The 15,692-nt window shown below is 44.8% G+C and overlaps 1 long non-coding RNA gene across 2 annotated transcripts; it reads right to left on the minus strand.

Annotated features, from left to right (window-relative positions):
• Positions 1 to 7,343: 7,343 nt before the first annotated feature.
• On the minus strand, positions 7,344 to 10,451 carry Gm30513. 2 transcript variants are annotated; one of them, XR_386397.2, is made up of 4 exons: positions 10,001 to 10,451; positions 9,332 to 9,618; positions 8,337 to 8,548; positions 7,344 to 7,942 (listed from the first exon to the last, which is right to left on the minus strand). It is a non-coding gene; the product is annotated as a predicted gene, 30513 (long non-coding RNA). The 2 variants fall into 2 exon arrangements; XR_386396.2 differs by lacking the exon at positions 8,337 to 8,548.
• Between the last annotated feature and the right edge of the window lie 5,241 nt (positions 10,452 to 15,692).

Raw genomic sequence — 15,692 nt, forward strand, 5'->3', positions numbered from 1 at the left:
AATATATACACCCTTGTTAGTGTACATTTTAATTTATTGTAGCTGCTTATGAAACTTAGAAACCATCGAGGAGAGTAATGCAGCATTATAAACATTATGACTAACCAACTTTCCCCAGGCTAAATATGTTTAATTTTCTATTAAAAATACTGTCTGTAAGACATTAAACTGGTGGCAATATATTAAAAGTATCCTATGTTATGTTCACATAGATGGATAGCCATAGCTCTTGTACTATTCTTAAATTTTACACGACACCAATAATACATTGAGCCACGAGTTCACATGACTACAGGTCCTGCTCATTTTAACATTAAGCGTGCTGGAGTTGTTTTGTTATATGCATGTTTAACTTTGCTCTGAGATCTTGGGTATCATAATTGTGAGAGAGTAAACACCCCTTTCTCTCAGGTTGCATTGTGAGCCAGTACGTGCAGCAGAGTCCAGATTTTTCTGCAACAGGAAAGGGTTGGAAACATTGTAAATCAAAGATTCCTAGCCTCCTGGGTGGTAGGGTCTCGTTCTGAACGCCCCTTCTCCTATGGGTTGTCAGGTAAACGAACTTGTTGTGACTGAGTCTAAGGATCTTTGTGATCTTAAGTCATCACTGGGGCTTCGGGCATGATGTTCGGACCAAACTTAAGCAGCTAGGTCAGGAAAGCGTGGTTCTGCAAGTAGTCTTTGCCAGTCTCCAAAGACAGGTGTGCCATTGGGGAGAGTGCTCCCCCACGCAGGCTCCCCATGCAGAACAATTTCCTGAAACTTGCGGTACTGGGAGGGGAAGGGAATTACAACCTCCAGTTTTCAGCTGTCATAAAGCACTTGTGCCTTCAGCTGAAGGGACAGAAGCACCATGGCACATTCTTGAGAGACCACTTGCTGACCCCGCTGGTGGAGGGGTGAGAATGGCACTGTGCTCCTAGCAAAACAGAGAGGAGTGGGGACCCCAGCTAAGTCAAGGGTCACAGCAGGCCAAGCTAACACGGCCAACAGCTTTTTAAACAGGAATGTAACAACAGTCTCACCCGGATTCAGAAGGAGAGTTTGGAAGGGGTATAAATTAGCCACTTTAATGCTCAATAGAATTTTAGGACTTTCAAAAGGAATTAATGCTGATGACCGGCCGTGCGCTTATACAGCAATGCCCACGTGCTTGTTCATTCGTGCATTGTAGCTATTTGTATAATCGTGTCTGTATGATATCTGCCCTTTTAATAACTCAGTACTTATTTAATTTTAAAGTATTTACTAAAAACAAACGAACAAACAAAATGATGGTCAAAATTTGTTAGGAATATATCAAAGGAAGCAGACATTTTTAAAACAGCGTCATTCTCTGCTTAAGATATGTTTACTGTGAGGCCAGGGGACTATATTCTTAGCAATCACAAAGTGAAACTCCCTTTAAATATTCTTTGTCAGTTTAAATGCCACAAATTCCAACACTGTCCACCACAAACGTTGTGTAAAGCCCTTCTCTGGGTGCAGTATGGTGAATATTTATTCAACGGTGAGGCAGGGATTTAACTGATAGGGTTTAGTGAACCTTCTAAATTTGTAAAACTTCAGCCCGCTTCACCTTCTAAGAAATGCCAATGTCTATTTTTATATTCCTGCCTCTGCTTAACAGAAAGCCAAATGCCTCACCCCACAGCTGCTGAAGCTGCCAACGCCAAAGCCTGCTATCGTCCCACCTACGGTGTCGTGGGAGTGCTGCTGAGTGATGTCTCTAGATGGGTGTGTATTTTGTTTGATATTACTGTGGTCAGAGGGGAGGCATCATTTTAACACCAGGGTATACTGAGGGCTGTCAGGTTTACAGAGGGTAGGTACCTTACCTGTGTACCCAGCCATGCTGAGTGTGCTGGTATTTGGGGTGGTCCTTCCTTCCTTCTGGTTTCACACAGACACACTGAGCTCTGAGAGACTCAGTGACACTGCTCTGCGCCCATCCCAAGCCACAGTTCAAAATGCATTGTGGGTGGTGGTCAGATAGACCCTGGGTAGTGAGGCCCTGAGACCCTCATCTTGCCTGGCTCACAGGATGGGTCCTAATCGGAACCACTAGTCTACTGTGCTCCAACAGAAAATAGGCAACTTCTCCAACCCATTAGCTATTTGAGTTTCTGAGATAAAGGATATATAGGTGCTCCATCAGCCCAAAAGCACTGTACATAATAAAATCTTCACCGATCAGATGCTGTAATCAGCTACTCAAGTAATATCCTAGATAAAGCTCAACACTCAGGCCACTTGATTTCTGTCCCATTTTCTGTATCAACTCCCAGACAAACTGCCCACTCCTCTTCCTCAGTGTCAACCACATTGTGTCAAGCAACCCGCTGCCCCAGTCCACACGTGCCACACTCCTTCAATTTGCCTTAGTAAAAGACTCCAAGAAGCAAGCCCAGCTTTCCAGAGCTAAGCCTTCTGTCTGCTCTCTTATACACCCCAGGACTACCAGCCCGTGTGTGGCTCTGCTGTCAAGATAATGGTCCGCAGATTTGGCTATGTCCCTCTCCAGCATGTACACTGGTCATTCGATGCTCTCTGTCCCTTTGCTTTGTAAATGTGTCCCCATGTATGGAGGTCCTGCAGTCAGCTGACCAGCCCATTGCACCACGATGGACAGCTTGTATTCTGACTCCCCACCTGCCCAGTGTCAGGCATGTTGCTGTCCTTCACTCATTGTTCTGTGTTAAATAAAAGATGCTCTGGGATCAACCAAGGAGCTCCGACCTGAGTCGAGTGCTGACTGTGACTGCACTTTGCCTGAGCCAAGGTGAGCACAGAAACAGCCATTTCTAATGGTAAAAGGACTGACTGAAGTTGTGTCTGTTTCACCAGAAAGACTTCAGGGCTGATCCAAATAGAGGCCCCGCCCATTCTTGGCACTGAGAGCTTAGCTGGCTTCCTTTCTCCTGCATCATTTGACCTCCACTCTGCTTGCTTGTAGACTGAATGAGTAATTCAGATAACTGAGGGCCAAAGAAATAGACTCTTAGAAAGACTACTACAAGAGATGCCTCTGTCCAAATAATGCTCTTAAGGAGTATGCTGGGAAGAAATACATACACACACACACACACACACACACACACACACACACACACCACAAACTCATGCACACCACCCCCACACACACACCACACTCACACACACACCACACACACACACACACACCACAAACACACACACACACACTCTCCATACAACACACATATACACTCTCTCACATACACACCACATACCACACACACACACACCACACCACACACTCACACACACCACACCACACACACATACAGACTCTCTCACATATACACCACATACCACACACACATACACACACACTCCACACCACACACATATACACTCTCTCACACACACCACATACCACACACACACACTCACACACACACACACACACACCACACACACACATACACACACACATACCACACACCACACCACACACATACATCACACACTCACACACACCACACCACACACACACACACACACAAACACACACACACTCTACACCACACACATACACACTCTTTCACACACACACAACACATACCACACACACACAAACACAAACCACATACAACATACACACAAATACACAGACACACCACACCACATACAACACATACAAATACACACATATACCACACCATAAACATACACACACACACATACACACACCAAGTGTAATATACAGACCTTGAACAGACTCCCATCATACTAGAATACTACCCAATTCATTTAACTCACAAACAAATTCTTTGGAACATGATGATATTTATTGCTAAGTACTGGTTTTTGTTTCCTCACTAATATATTCATTGTGATGCTAAAGATTGAAGCCAGGGCCTTTCTTATGTAGACAGACATCCTATCCTGAACTGTATTTCTAGTCTCAAAAGCTGGATTTATAATGAAAATGGAGACAGTAAATTGAATTTTAAAAACATGTTTTAAAATTAAACCAAAGTAAAATATCTTTAAAGAGTGTAGACATTAATCTTAGCATAAATATTTTGCAAAAGGCTTTTCTTTGAAGCTTGATCAATGGTGGCAATAGAAGAAGTTGGGTTGTGTTTTCGAGAAGAAGTTTGATTATGTACTATTCCAAATTAGTAGTGTCCTGTCGAGGAAATATTAATCATATGAACAAATGTGATGTTGACTATAATTCTGTGCCATTTTGATCCTCTATTCATTCTTATGACCTGACAATAAAAACTGCAAAGGAGGATGGGATTTTCTAGCTTCTGATTTGAGAGCACAGCTTGTGGCAGCAGAAGCATGGAGAAGCCCACTCATGTCTCAGTGGAGCAGAAAGGGCTGGAATCTGAGCTGTTGGCTGGTTTTCGTCTTCCCTCTTGTGTTCAATTTAAGCCTCAGGTATGGCTGCAGAGTAGGTCTTCCCTCCTTGGTTAATCCCCTCTGGATTGATTCTCATCGAATGCCCAGAGATGTATCTCCTAGGAGACTCAAAAGCCAGTTTGAATAGACAGTGAAGCATAAGTATCACAGCATTCTATTTGGTCTTTGATTATACGGCTTCAGAGTCAACCTTAAGTTGCTATAAATATCATCTCCTATCTCCAAAAATTGTTCTTGGGGCCAGCGAGTGTGGCCTGGCACTAAGATGTAAGTTCATTGCCCAGGAATCTACGTGGTAAAGCAGACAGGTTGTCTTCTCATCTCAACATGTTGATCATGCCATGCACATACATGTATGCCACAGTTAACTCATGGACTACTTGAAACACTTAGAGGATTGTGGTCATCTGTCCAGGTCCGCTAGCACCTTTCTCCAGTTCCTACGTGAGTTACCCCACCTCCATTCCCCAAGAACAGCCGTTCTCACGTATAAACAGCTACGGGGAAATGCTAATATTTTACTTAACTTGTATACATTCACACATGTTTATCAGACTCATGTAAATCTCAGTTTTAAAGGGGCTTGAGATGAACTCATCCCAGTTCCCTCACTGAAAGATGGGGAGAATGTTCAACATGCCTCCTGAGATGGCCATCACTGTCCCTGAATACATACTGCCTCTCTCTCTCTCTAGATCTAATGTCACCCAAAGGCAGTGGCTCGGCTCTACCCACACCAGATGTGCTGATGGACATAAAGTTACATCCAGATGAAAGAAGAATGTCTTCTCTAGTTTTCCTTTTCACATGCGTATGGGGTGGGTACGTTTGCATGCTTGTGAGCACATGTGTACTCCGTGACACATGCATGTGGGCGTGCATGCGTGTGGAAACCCTGGGAGGGTTTCAGGGTGGAAGTCATCCTTAATCTATTGATGGAGGCAAGGTTTCTCCATCAAACTCAAAGCTAACAGAGAAGGCTCATCCTGTTCTCTGGCTTGCTCTAGGAATACCCGTCTCTACTTCTATTATAGGCGGTCCACAGTGCTTCCATGTGGATCTGAAGGTCTAAAACCTAGCTTCTACCTCATGCAGAAGGTGCTAACCACTGAGACATCGCTGCATCCTTAGGTTAGACAATTTAAAAAGGTAAATCTAGTCGCTTTTGGACTGTGGCCATGACACAGCCATTTTAGAAAAAGAGGTTTACCCAGCTCTCATTATTATTAAACATTATTAGTCAGGGCACACAGAGAGATCACACAGACAGTGGGTTTTACCCTCAGGTCATATATTCTGTTCCTCTGACTCGTGTGAAGTCTGTAGATCCATTCTGGGATTTCTACAAATCTCCTGCAATAATACTTGAATTTCCTGTGTGTGTGTATTTTCTCGGGAAGGAGTCTATTGTTGAAAGGCCACATCGATCAATGGCCACCCTCGCTGGTAAGCAAGGAAGAGCACTGTAAGGAGAACAGAAGGCCTCTCTCTTCTCTATGGAAATCCCAGGGCCCGAGTCTGAGACCTTTACCTGCTCCTGCACGGGCAGAGCCAGGGATCATTGCCCGGGTCGCCAGGGCAGGAGCAGGGCTAAAACTAACCGCAATCCAAAGATAAGACGGGTGTGGCGAATTCCGAAGGAAGAAATCTGATAAAATTAAAGTGTAATGGACACTTCAAACTGTGTGATCTGACCTAATAAGTTATTAATAGGGGACCATTACTCCTCATACATTTTTTATTAGGAAGTCATTGCCTTTTTGTCAAGATTAGTGGATTATAAAATATTTGTGCTACACAATATAAATGACCCTAGCTATTAATAAGTCTCCAGAAAGATATGCTTAAATTGAATTACATTAGGAAGAGAAGTGCCAACAGAAAATTAGGCATAATTAATGGGAACACATAAATAAACCAGATATGGAAGGGAAGGGCATTCTTGTCATTGATCATGTGGAGAATTAATTGCCTCTATACGCTAATGACATACCAAATATTACTGTTTGCATAAGGACCGCTTCTGAGAAGGTGAAACTCATGCAACTATGATTATGTCTTATGATTTATAGCTGGGAGACAACCAGCCTGATCAGATGCTTCTAATTAATGGACGTAATTGTGAAGAGTTTGAAGCTACCACTTAAAACACAATATTGCAATGTGGGCTCATTAAAATGTGCTCCACTAAAGCCCAACGGCTTTGGCCTGCAAATCAAGTGCTGGTTGCTCAAAGGATGCTGGGAGCCAGGCTGCCTGGGGTGGGAGGTTGAAGTGGGGTGTCCATTTTGCCTGTGACCATGTGGGTAATATGGCTTTATTATTTTCCATGGGCTGAAGCCAGCAATCTATTTAGTATTGGGGTGGCTTGATGGTATGAGAAGTGATTTTAACAGCTTCTTCATATATTAGGCGATTGAGGTGAGTGGCAGGCACGTGAACGCTTCAAGGTCTCTGTTTGCAAACACCAGTCAGGTTTGCGCCGATACCACACCACCTCCAACAAGCTCAGTACACAGGACACACTGTATCTCCACTCTGCCCTTACCTCTGCAGAAAGACTTTAATAGCCAGAGGTGGTAGGCGACTGGGGCAAAACAATGTCTTCAGGATGTGACCGGGTGACCGCAGTCACAAACTCAGAGCAGCTGTGGTTGCAGACACAAGACCTGCAGAAGATCTGGTTGGGTAGTTGTGATCCCCACCCCAACTGAGGACAACTGATGGCTCTGGGGGAAGGGAGAATCATTTTTCTTCAAGAGTGTGGTTCCTAGTTGCTCCTCCAGTGAATGGCCCTGGAACCCAGATGTGTATGGACAGCACAAACTGAAGTGCATGAGTTACTAATTAAAAAAAAAATGCAGAGTTGTGGGGTAGGGAAGTGGAGGGGGGCTGGGGAGAATTAAGGGGAGAGTGCAGAATGAATATGAAATTCTCACATAATTAATAAAAATGTCTTTGTTTGTTTTTTTTTTTTATTTTGGTTTTTTTGTTTTAAAGTGTTTGGCAACTGTTTTGAAATAGCTGCCAATGCCAAGCTCACACTGATCATCCAGGCTGCTAGGATGAGCTTATACACCGGGTGGTGTTCACAGTGCTGCAGAGGCAAAGAGATGGACAGCCTGGGCAGAGCTGGACAGCCAGCCTGGGCTAGGGCTGGGTACCCCACAGAAACCTCCAATGCTGCTGGCTGCTTTAGGCTGTGTGTAGGGAGGGTCTCATGTCACGTGTGCAGCAAGGGGCTTTCTGATTGGTCCCCCATTACCCATTTGTTGCTGCTGTCACAGAAACAGGCCCGATTCCCCAGTGATGGACAGGGAAGGACCTGTGCTTTAGCCACGCTTTGGGGAAGGTTGTCTCAATACCAGAGAATGTCTTAGGCATGCGGTGAGCATCCTCAGCGTATTTTGTATGCAGCCCCATCCTGCTGATCTGTGCTGTGTGGCACTCCGTCCTACAGCTCCTTTAGACAGCCAGGCACCCCGCTACCACTGGGAGAAGGTTGGACCTAGGGATGATGGAGATCGTACTGAAGCTCAGGATGCTGCACATGGAAGAGAACCAGAGAAGAGACGGTTGGGGGAGGGGGCGGTAACAATAAAGATGGAGGCAGATGCTGTGGGGGAAGGGAAATCCAGGATTGGAATGTCAGGACAGATTTTACCTTCTCACACTAATTAATTAGGTAATTAACTAATTGTTGTCGTTAGTGTTTTTTTAAGTATATTCTTATTCGCCAACAATTTTAAAATGCCAGCGTCTCATTTAAGATTAGAGGCCTCAGAGAGGATACGGTCACCCAAGCACTCTGCTTTTCTGAGAAGACACTGTAAGTGTCAACAGAGGGGAGTCTGAGTCACACCTCAGCTACATCCCAGCTCTGTCACTAGTGCCCCTGGACTCTTTGCCCTGTCTAAAGTGCGGCAGTTGAAGCTCACCCATACTCTGCTTTGGATTCTCACTTAACCTCAACCCTGACAGCCCGGAAAGTTGCCTGCGAGGAGCACTGGTCTGTCTCCACCCCGCACTTCTCTTGAGAGATGAAAACCAGGAACCACACAGACACGCTGTAGAAGTTAGCAGTCATCTCCAACAGGACACAAAGCTCCGGGGCCTCACTCATCTGAAAGCCCCGTAGGTGTTCCACAGCCTATGAAAGGAAGACACAAACTCCACCAGTGTCCTAAGCCCCATGAAGTACTCAGCCTGTGCAAATGTATACACATGGGTTTCTGACCAGGGATGGACAGGGCAGGGCATGGTGGTCATGAGGGACACCCAGACATTAGCAAGGGAGCCCACTGAGCCATGCTGTGCCTTTGTGTTCTTTTGTAAGGACCCCAAACATCCAAATTAGAGTCCTTCCTTGTCCAGTATCAACCTAGAGAGGCGTATAACACCAAGGGAGCTCATGGTCATGACTTCTAAATAGACGAGGACTCGGGGAACACAATGTACCCCAGAAAGGGCCTCAGATCCCCTTTTGTCCATTTCCTCTGGAATCCAGTTGCTCCTCCTTCTCTGGGCTTCCACAGGTCTTTCTCGTGTATCCAAAGTCCATTTCCAGAGAGAAATCGGAAGCCAGTCACTAGGGCCATCATCCCACTAAGCTGTGCACATTTTCATAGGATGACCTTGTTTGAAATTCTTTATTGGATCTACATAAATCACAAGCAATATGTCCCAGAGGAACTCCTGGCATAGTTAATAATGCACCCTGTGACCACAAATCGTCTCTCCTCCCTACAATGCCATATGGGCAACTTCACAGCCCGGAGCTCATCAGGAGACTTTGTCCCTGGGCTCCCATTTTGAGGAAAAGAATTATGACATAGATTTCATTTTATAAGAGAGTTGTGTAAGGCTGAGCCTGGATTTTTTTTTTTACCCCCTGTTTTTCAATAGAGCCATGGACACTGGTGGGAACGCTTACCCTTGGGTGCCATGCCATGTGTGGACTCTACACAAGCTGTGTGTGGTTCATTTGAAAACACTGTGGCTCTAACTCCTCCCTCTGGGCTGAAGCTGCTTTAGGCTCAGCGTCTTCCAGCAGGTGGGAACTGGTGCTCACGGGGTTGGGCAAGCTTCAAACACCTCGGTGGGAATTGGTGATCACAGGGTTGGGTGAGCTTCAAACACCTCCAGTTCGTCCTTCTTTGCCTCCGTGGTATGTTATTTGGGGATGAGCACCCCCCCACACACACAGGGGTGTCTTCTCACCTTGAAAAAAATCCATCAATACCGTTAAGTACCAAAGGCCAACTCATAATATCGAAATCTAGCAGGGTAAGATGGCATCCACATAGCAGCAGCTTTGCCTGTGTGTACTGAACCTGCTCTGGGATTCTCTCTGCTTCCTTGTCTTATGTTCTGACTCTTTCAGAATAGCTCAACAAAATAGCTCAACAAAGCTTTACATGAGAGCAACATTGTCCTTTTAAAAAGCATTTAGAGATAAACAGTATTTTTAAAAAAAAAAAAACCCTTAGTGGGTATCTATGTATCTGACTGACATATTAGACCCATGAGGACCTGGCTACAATCCACAGGAGAAAGAGGTAACAAAATAAAAAAATCTGAGCAGTACACGCAGAGCCCATACCTGTATTCTCAGCACTTCAGAAGTAGAGGCAGGAAGATTGGTAGTGAAGGTCTTGCTCTACTACACAGCATGGTTTACGGTAACACGTGGCCCTGGCTCAAAACCACAGAACACAACAAAGCAAAATCAAAACAAAACAAAACAAACCTTGAAAGCTTTTACCCATTTCCCTGACCGGCTTCCCACCCACGGGACCTTGGCGTTTTGCATGTGATCTGTTTGGCTGCTGCCTCCGTAGCACGGTCCAGCTCTTCCCCGGTGCTTCCTGCCAGTTCGCTTGCAGATGCTCGAGTCAGATGCATGCCACACACCCGCACTGTGCAGAAAACATCTGGACAGCAGTTTGCAATCTAGGCCACACTCAGGGCGATTTCGTGGGGCCACTGTGTGTTTTGTTCTCCGGGCTTGATAATTGCAAGAACCCCAGCTAACGTGGTGCATAATAACTCTGTGCCTGAGCACTGGGAAAATGAAGCGAGCATTCGGCAGGCAGCTGCTTGCTTCCGCTTTGAGACCTGCTGTGGCGTGGTTAGCCGCCACACACTGGGCAGAAGAATTCATAGCCCGTCCGGACTGGGCCTCTTGCAGAGTTATTTGCGCACTGATTGCCAGGTAGACCTGCCCGTTGCATTAGCCTGGCACCTCCTGTTTCCAACTCCGTTTGTGTTTAGGGGATTCAAATGTAGGAAAACAACATTCTCAAACTCTCTACCACATAGGGATGAGCACGTATACACACAAGCAAACACACACACACACATACACACACACACCTTGTTTCTTGGAAAACGTCCGGCTATGGATTCTTTCTCTTAGAAGAATTGTATATGTACAGAGTGTGTGTATACACACACACACACACACACACACACACAAGACTTTACATCTGTAAACATAATTTTCTCTTACAAATTTAGGATCATGTAATGAAATTAAAGCTACTGTTTAATAGCCTCTGTCCAAGAATTTTAAAAGACTACATAACCTGTGATATTTTCTGGCCTTAATATATGCATATCTGCCTCACTGGGAGTAAGCCAGTGTCAATTACCCACAGCCTCTAAGTGGTCCTGGTATGGATTCCTCCATACAGACCAGGGGTCTGGCGCCCTCTGGTGGCGACTTGCAGAGAAACTGGGGGAGGCAGACCTGGTGCCTCCCTTTCTTCATAGTCTGTTCTCCCCCTCCTTGCACTGGCCCGCTCTACGTGGACAGTTGAGGCAATCCTTTTTTTAATGGCATACTATAAATGTTTGGGGGGGGTCACATATACGGAGTGCTTCCTTTCTGTAGCAAGCCTCCAAGAATAATAATGCTTCCACTGTGCGGATCCATTACTTTTGACAAAAGAATATGTCTTTAAATGATACAGAAACATGACCACGTCAGTGGGAGCCATACAATGCTTTGGTACAAGTATATGTGACATGCAGTTCAAATCAGGCTAAACACTTATCTCTCCCAAAAGCGATTACTTCTTAATGGTAAGAACATTCGAAATTAAAAATGTCCTCATGTATGCTACATGAAGAAATTTAATCCAATAAGCCATGCCAAAGGGCTTGACATAAAATAATTTCAAAAAGGTGGTGGCTGGGGAGGGACTAGGAGAAACATGGCTGTGCCCAGTGTCATGGTCACACTGGGTCTCAGCTTTCCTTCACGGATCATGGTTCATATAACCACGCGATGACACACGAGCCACAAGGACTCTCTGTGTTCCTTCCCTGAACAGAGAGAAGGCTGATGACCTGTAGTGTGCTGGTTCACTCAAGAAGAGTGCTCTAAGAAGCCACGGGTGAGCCTTGGTGATCAGTGGGGTGTGAGCAATGGGGGTGGGGTGGGGGAGGGGCAGAGCAGATGCACGTGTGAATGAAGGGAGGGGAGTATTCTGAGAGTCTGAGTGTATATGTGTAATTGTGGGCTGTAATACATATGTGAATTGCTGTGTGTACTCCTTTGAGTGTGTGTAAGAATGTGTGTGAACATCTGCATGTGTCTACTACCATTCACAGAAATGGATGCTTGCATTTTTACATTTTTGTTGTTGTTGTTGTTGTTGTTCTTGGATAGTCTTGTTGAAAATCCGCTGTGGAGACATATTTGTTTGTAAGCAAAAGTTAAACCCCACAGCACCTTCTTGCCAGGGGCCGAGTCTAAGCTCACAGCTTCCATGGGAAAGGGCAGAAGCATGGAAGTGAGTCTTCTATAAAGACCAGCCCACAGCGACAACCAATAACCATAAGGATGTATACATAATTTGCAAAATAATGAAGTCACACAAAAATACACACATAATTATTCTACTCAAGTTAAGAAACAGATTAAGCTAAATTATAATTTCAGATACAAAGCTTTGCAAGCAAATGCCAAGCACAAAGGCAGAAAAGAACTGTCCCTAAGGGCAAAGAGCAGCTTGTGTGGAGAGGAGGCAGGGAGGGAGGGGCTCCTGCCACACACATCTGCTGCCTGACCTGGAAGATGGTGGATGCTTCTTTTCTGTGTCTAGGAACTGACTTCTCCACTACACAGTCTGCAATGCCTCTTGCCTCAGCTGTTCTTTGCCTGATGTGAGTCAGAGTCCAGCATTCTCGTCAAGATGATGTGGGTCCTTCAGTGAGGGTCGTTTGCACGTGTATAGATTACTTTACTGTTTGATTGACGCGGACGATCTTAAACTTCAACTGCTCTCACAGTACTGTTCAAATCTGACATGCATAAACTTTTGAGAAGAATATATCTCTAGTTATCTATTTTATCTGCTCTATGTTTCTTAGTCTTCCCTACACACACACACACACACACACACACACACACACACACACACACACACACTTCTCTTGGATGAAATAATCTTTGACTTTGCTATCATTAGCACCAGTGTTGACGCATTTATGTTTCCTTTAAAACTTTAAGGACTGGAGAGAGAACTCAGTGGTTAGGATGACAGAAGTGTGTGTGTTCTTGGAGAGGATCCAGCTTCTGTTCCCATCACGTACGCTACTCACAACCACCTGCAACTTCAACTCAAGGGGACCCGGGGTGCTCTTCTGGCCTTCACCTATACCAGGAACACAAATGCCAGGCATGACCTTGTGTGTACTTGTAAGCCTAGTGAGGTGGGATTCACATACAAATGGGAGAGGTGAGGGTTTGGTGTATAGCCCTTTAGAGAGTTTTCCTGCACTCCTTTCTCAGCCCACTAGTCCCTTTGATCCTGAGAACTGCCTTTCCTTTCTTACTAATCTCTATTTCCAGTTCACCGTGTGTCTTCCTGGTGAAATCCTCCATCCAGAAAACAAGAGCCTGGAACCACATGCCCTCTCAGCCAAGGCCTGTGGCTCAGCAGGAAGGATGTCTCTCTTTCCTCTTTATCCTTTTGAGGATACTGACCAGACGTGCAAGCACGTTCTCTGATGTGCTGGGCTTTCCCATTTTATTCTCAAAAGCAGGCTCTCCCCTACCATGTAGATGCTTGTCAACTTCTACAGCAAAGGTGTGACTTTCTCTTTCTCTTCTGTATCTTCCTAAACCTTTTGTGTCAAATGCCAAGATTTATAGTTTGTCTGCCTCCTGTTGTTTTTCTCAAACTTGCATAAAACAGTTTTGGGGTTTCCTTCTGTGTCTGTGTTCAAATTCTTATATTAAAATTACTAAGACTCCTAAAAGAAACCTAGATTTCCAGGTAAGATCCTCAGACTTTTTCTCTCTCTCTCTCTCTCTCTCTCTCTCTCTCTCTCTGTCTGTCTCTGTCTCTCTCTCTCTTTCTCTCTCTGTGTGTGTGTGTGTGTGTGTGTGTGTGTGTGCATATTATACACACTTTATCTTGCAGATAACAGAGCAACTTAAATTTGTAAGAAACAGTTTAGTCTAGGGTTCTTCAAGTAGTTTAAAGGTCCACGAGTTTTATAAGGATTGCTGGCGATTTTTGTTCTTGTTGTTGCTGATTTAAAGAATCCCCATGTAAAATAATTTGGACTCGATCTAGAGTATGTTATAATAACTGGGTCTACTTAGTTTTAAGCAGGTGGTGACCCTTGTGCATCACAAAGCATTTGTCTGTATGCTTCAGGAGGTCAGTGTTTTCTGCGGCTACATTAACCCTGACTGTATCCATCAGACATATAGCTTCTCTTTGGTTCACCAAGAGCCACAGTTCATTAAGTGCTTTCCATACCAGAAGCGCACATGCTCACCTGGACATGCACTCCCATTAATGTCTAAGTTAGCCATCTTGCTGGTATGGGATCATTTCTATAATGTCTGCTGCCCATTAAGGTATTAAGCTGCCTTCCAATCACACACCCAGGATTAAGTTCTCAGCTAGCCATTTGCTTAGAAGAAGCTCTACAGACATTTCTTCCACCCACTCCTGTTTCTTGCAGACATGGAGGACTATGTGAATGGTGGTACAGTGAAGATGGGTCTCTACCAGCCAAGAGTCTTCTGAGGCAGCAAAGATGGGTCAACCTGTGAGCCCGTGTTGCCTCAGTCCTGAAGGCCTGGGCCTCCCACTGTCCGCAGTTATTTCCTGACTAATGGGGCTGACGCTGGCTGCAATTGTTTTTACTGGTAAGTGTTCTGCATAAGCCACTAGAAGACCTTTATCATCATCTCTATGGTGTTAGACAGCTTTGCATGAATGTGTGTATGACAATTATCCATGTCTCTCTGACAAGCAGATGGATGAGACCATCATGTGACTTCGCTACATCAATCTCAGCCCTCCTTCTAGGAGGAGATCATTTCTTGTATCAGAAGCAAAAGGCAAAATTAGCTCCCCAAAGTAGCTGCCAAGCCCTGGGCAATTGGAAGTGACTTAACTCTTTGACAGTTGAACATCAGTGTTGAAATGTTTCTCTCTCAGGACTCGTCTTCCCGCCTCCATACTTCATTTATGGTCAATTTGGTAATTTGGGGCTAGCTCATCTTTTCTTAGCTCTGCCTCTGCTAATTTCCTTGCTCACTTTAATAGCACTTGCCGAAGTTCCGGAACCGCTCATGGAATAAAGCCACCGCGCACGGCCTCGTTCTCTTCCATGTCTTCATATCTCAGTTGAGCAATGCTTTCCCATTTTTATAAATTTCTATAAATTCCCATTTTTATAAAAATTCCCACTGGTTATCTTCATGGGCTCTTCATTGGGGTTTCTATATTTATTCTGTCATCATAAAGCTGTGGCCTTATTAGTTAACTTAATTATGACTTTAGATCTTCACTGTGAGTCATTTTGAGTGGTTTTATTTTAGAACACCCTGCATGTATGGGAACAGCATGGCCCTGATTCACCCATTTAATAACCTGTGAGATTGGGGGAGTGTTAACGTGACTCATTGCTCCAAGGTCAACTGATGATCCCAGCATTGGAGGGTGGCACTAATTTCTAAATGATTGTTACATTGTTCCTTCAACAAAATAATGAGTCCCATGATATATGGCAATAAATATCTCCAAGGTCTTCAGTGTGGGCGTGGTGCATGAGGTGATGACCGATTGTGGTGTCCCCCTGAGTGCCTGACAGGAGGAGCCCCTCAGTGCTCCCTCAGCACAGCATGAGAGCAAACGCCATGTTTATGCCCAAGCTTTTCCTTACAGAGCTAAACTGTCAAGGTTCAGTATAATAATAGGATGTTAAAACGCTCGCGAGGAAGGTTCTAGAACAGCTTGTGGCAAGTCCCTCAAAGGTCTTGT

The sequence above is a fragment of the Mus musculus genome, chromosome 18 (genome assembly GCF_000001635.26).
Source record: "Mus musculus strain C57BL/6J chromosome 18, GRCm38.p6 C57BL/6J".
Taxonomy (NCBI): domain Eukaryota; kingdom Metazoa; phylum Chordata; class Mammalia; order Rodentia; family Muridae; genus Mus; species Mus musculus.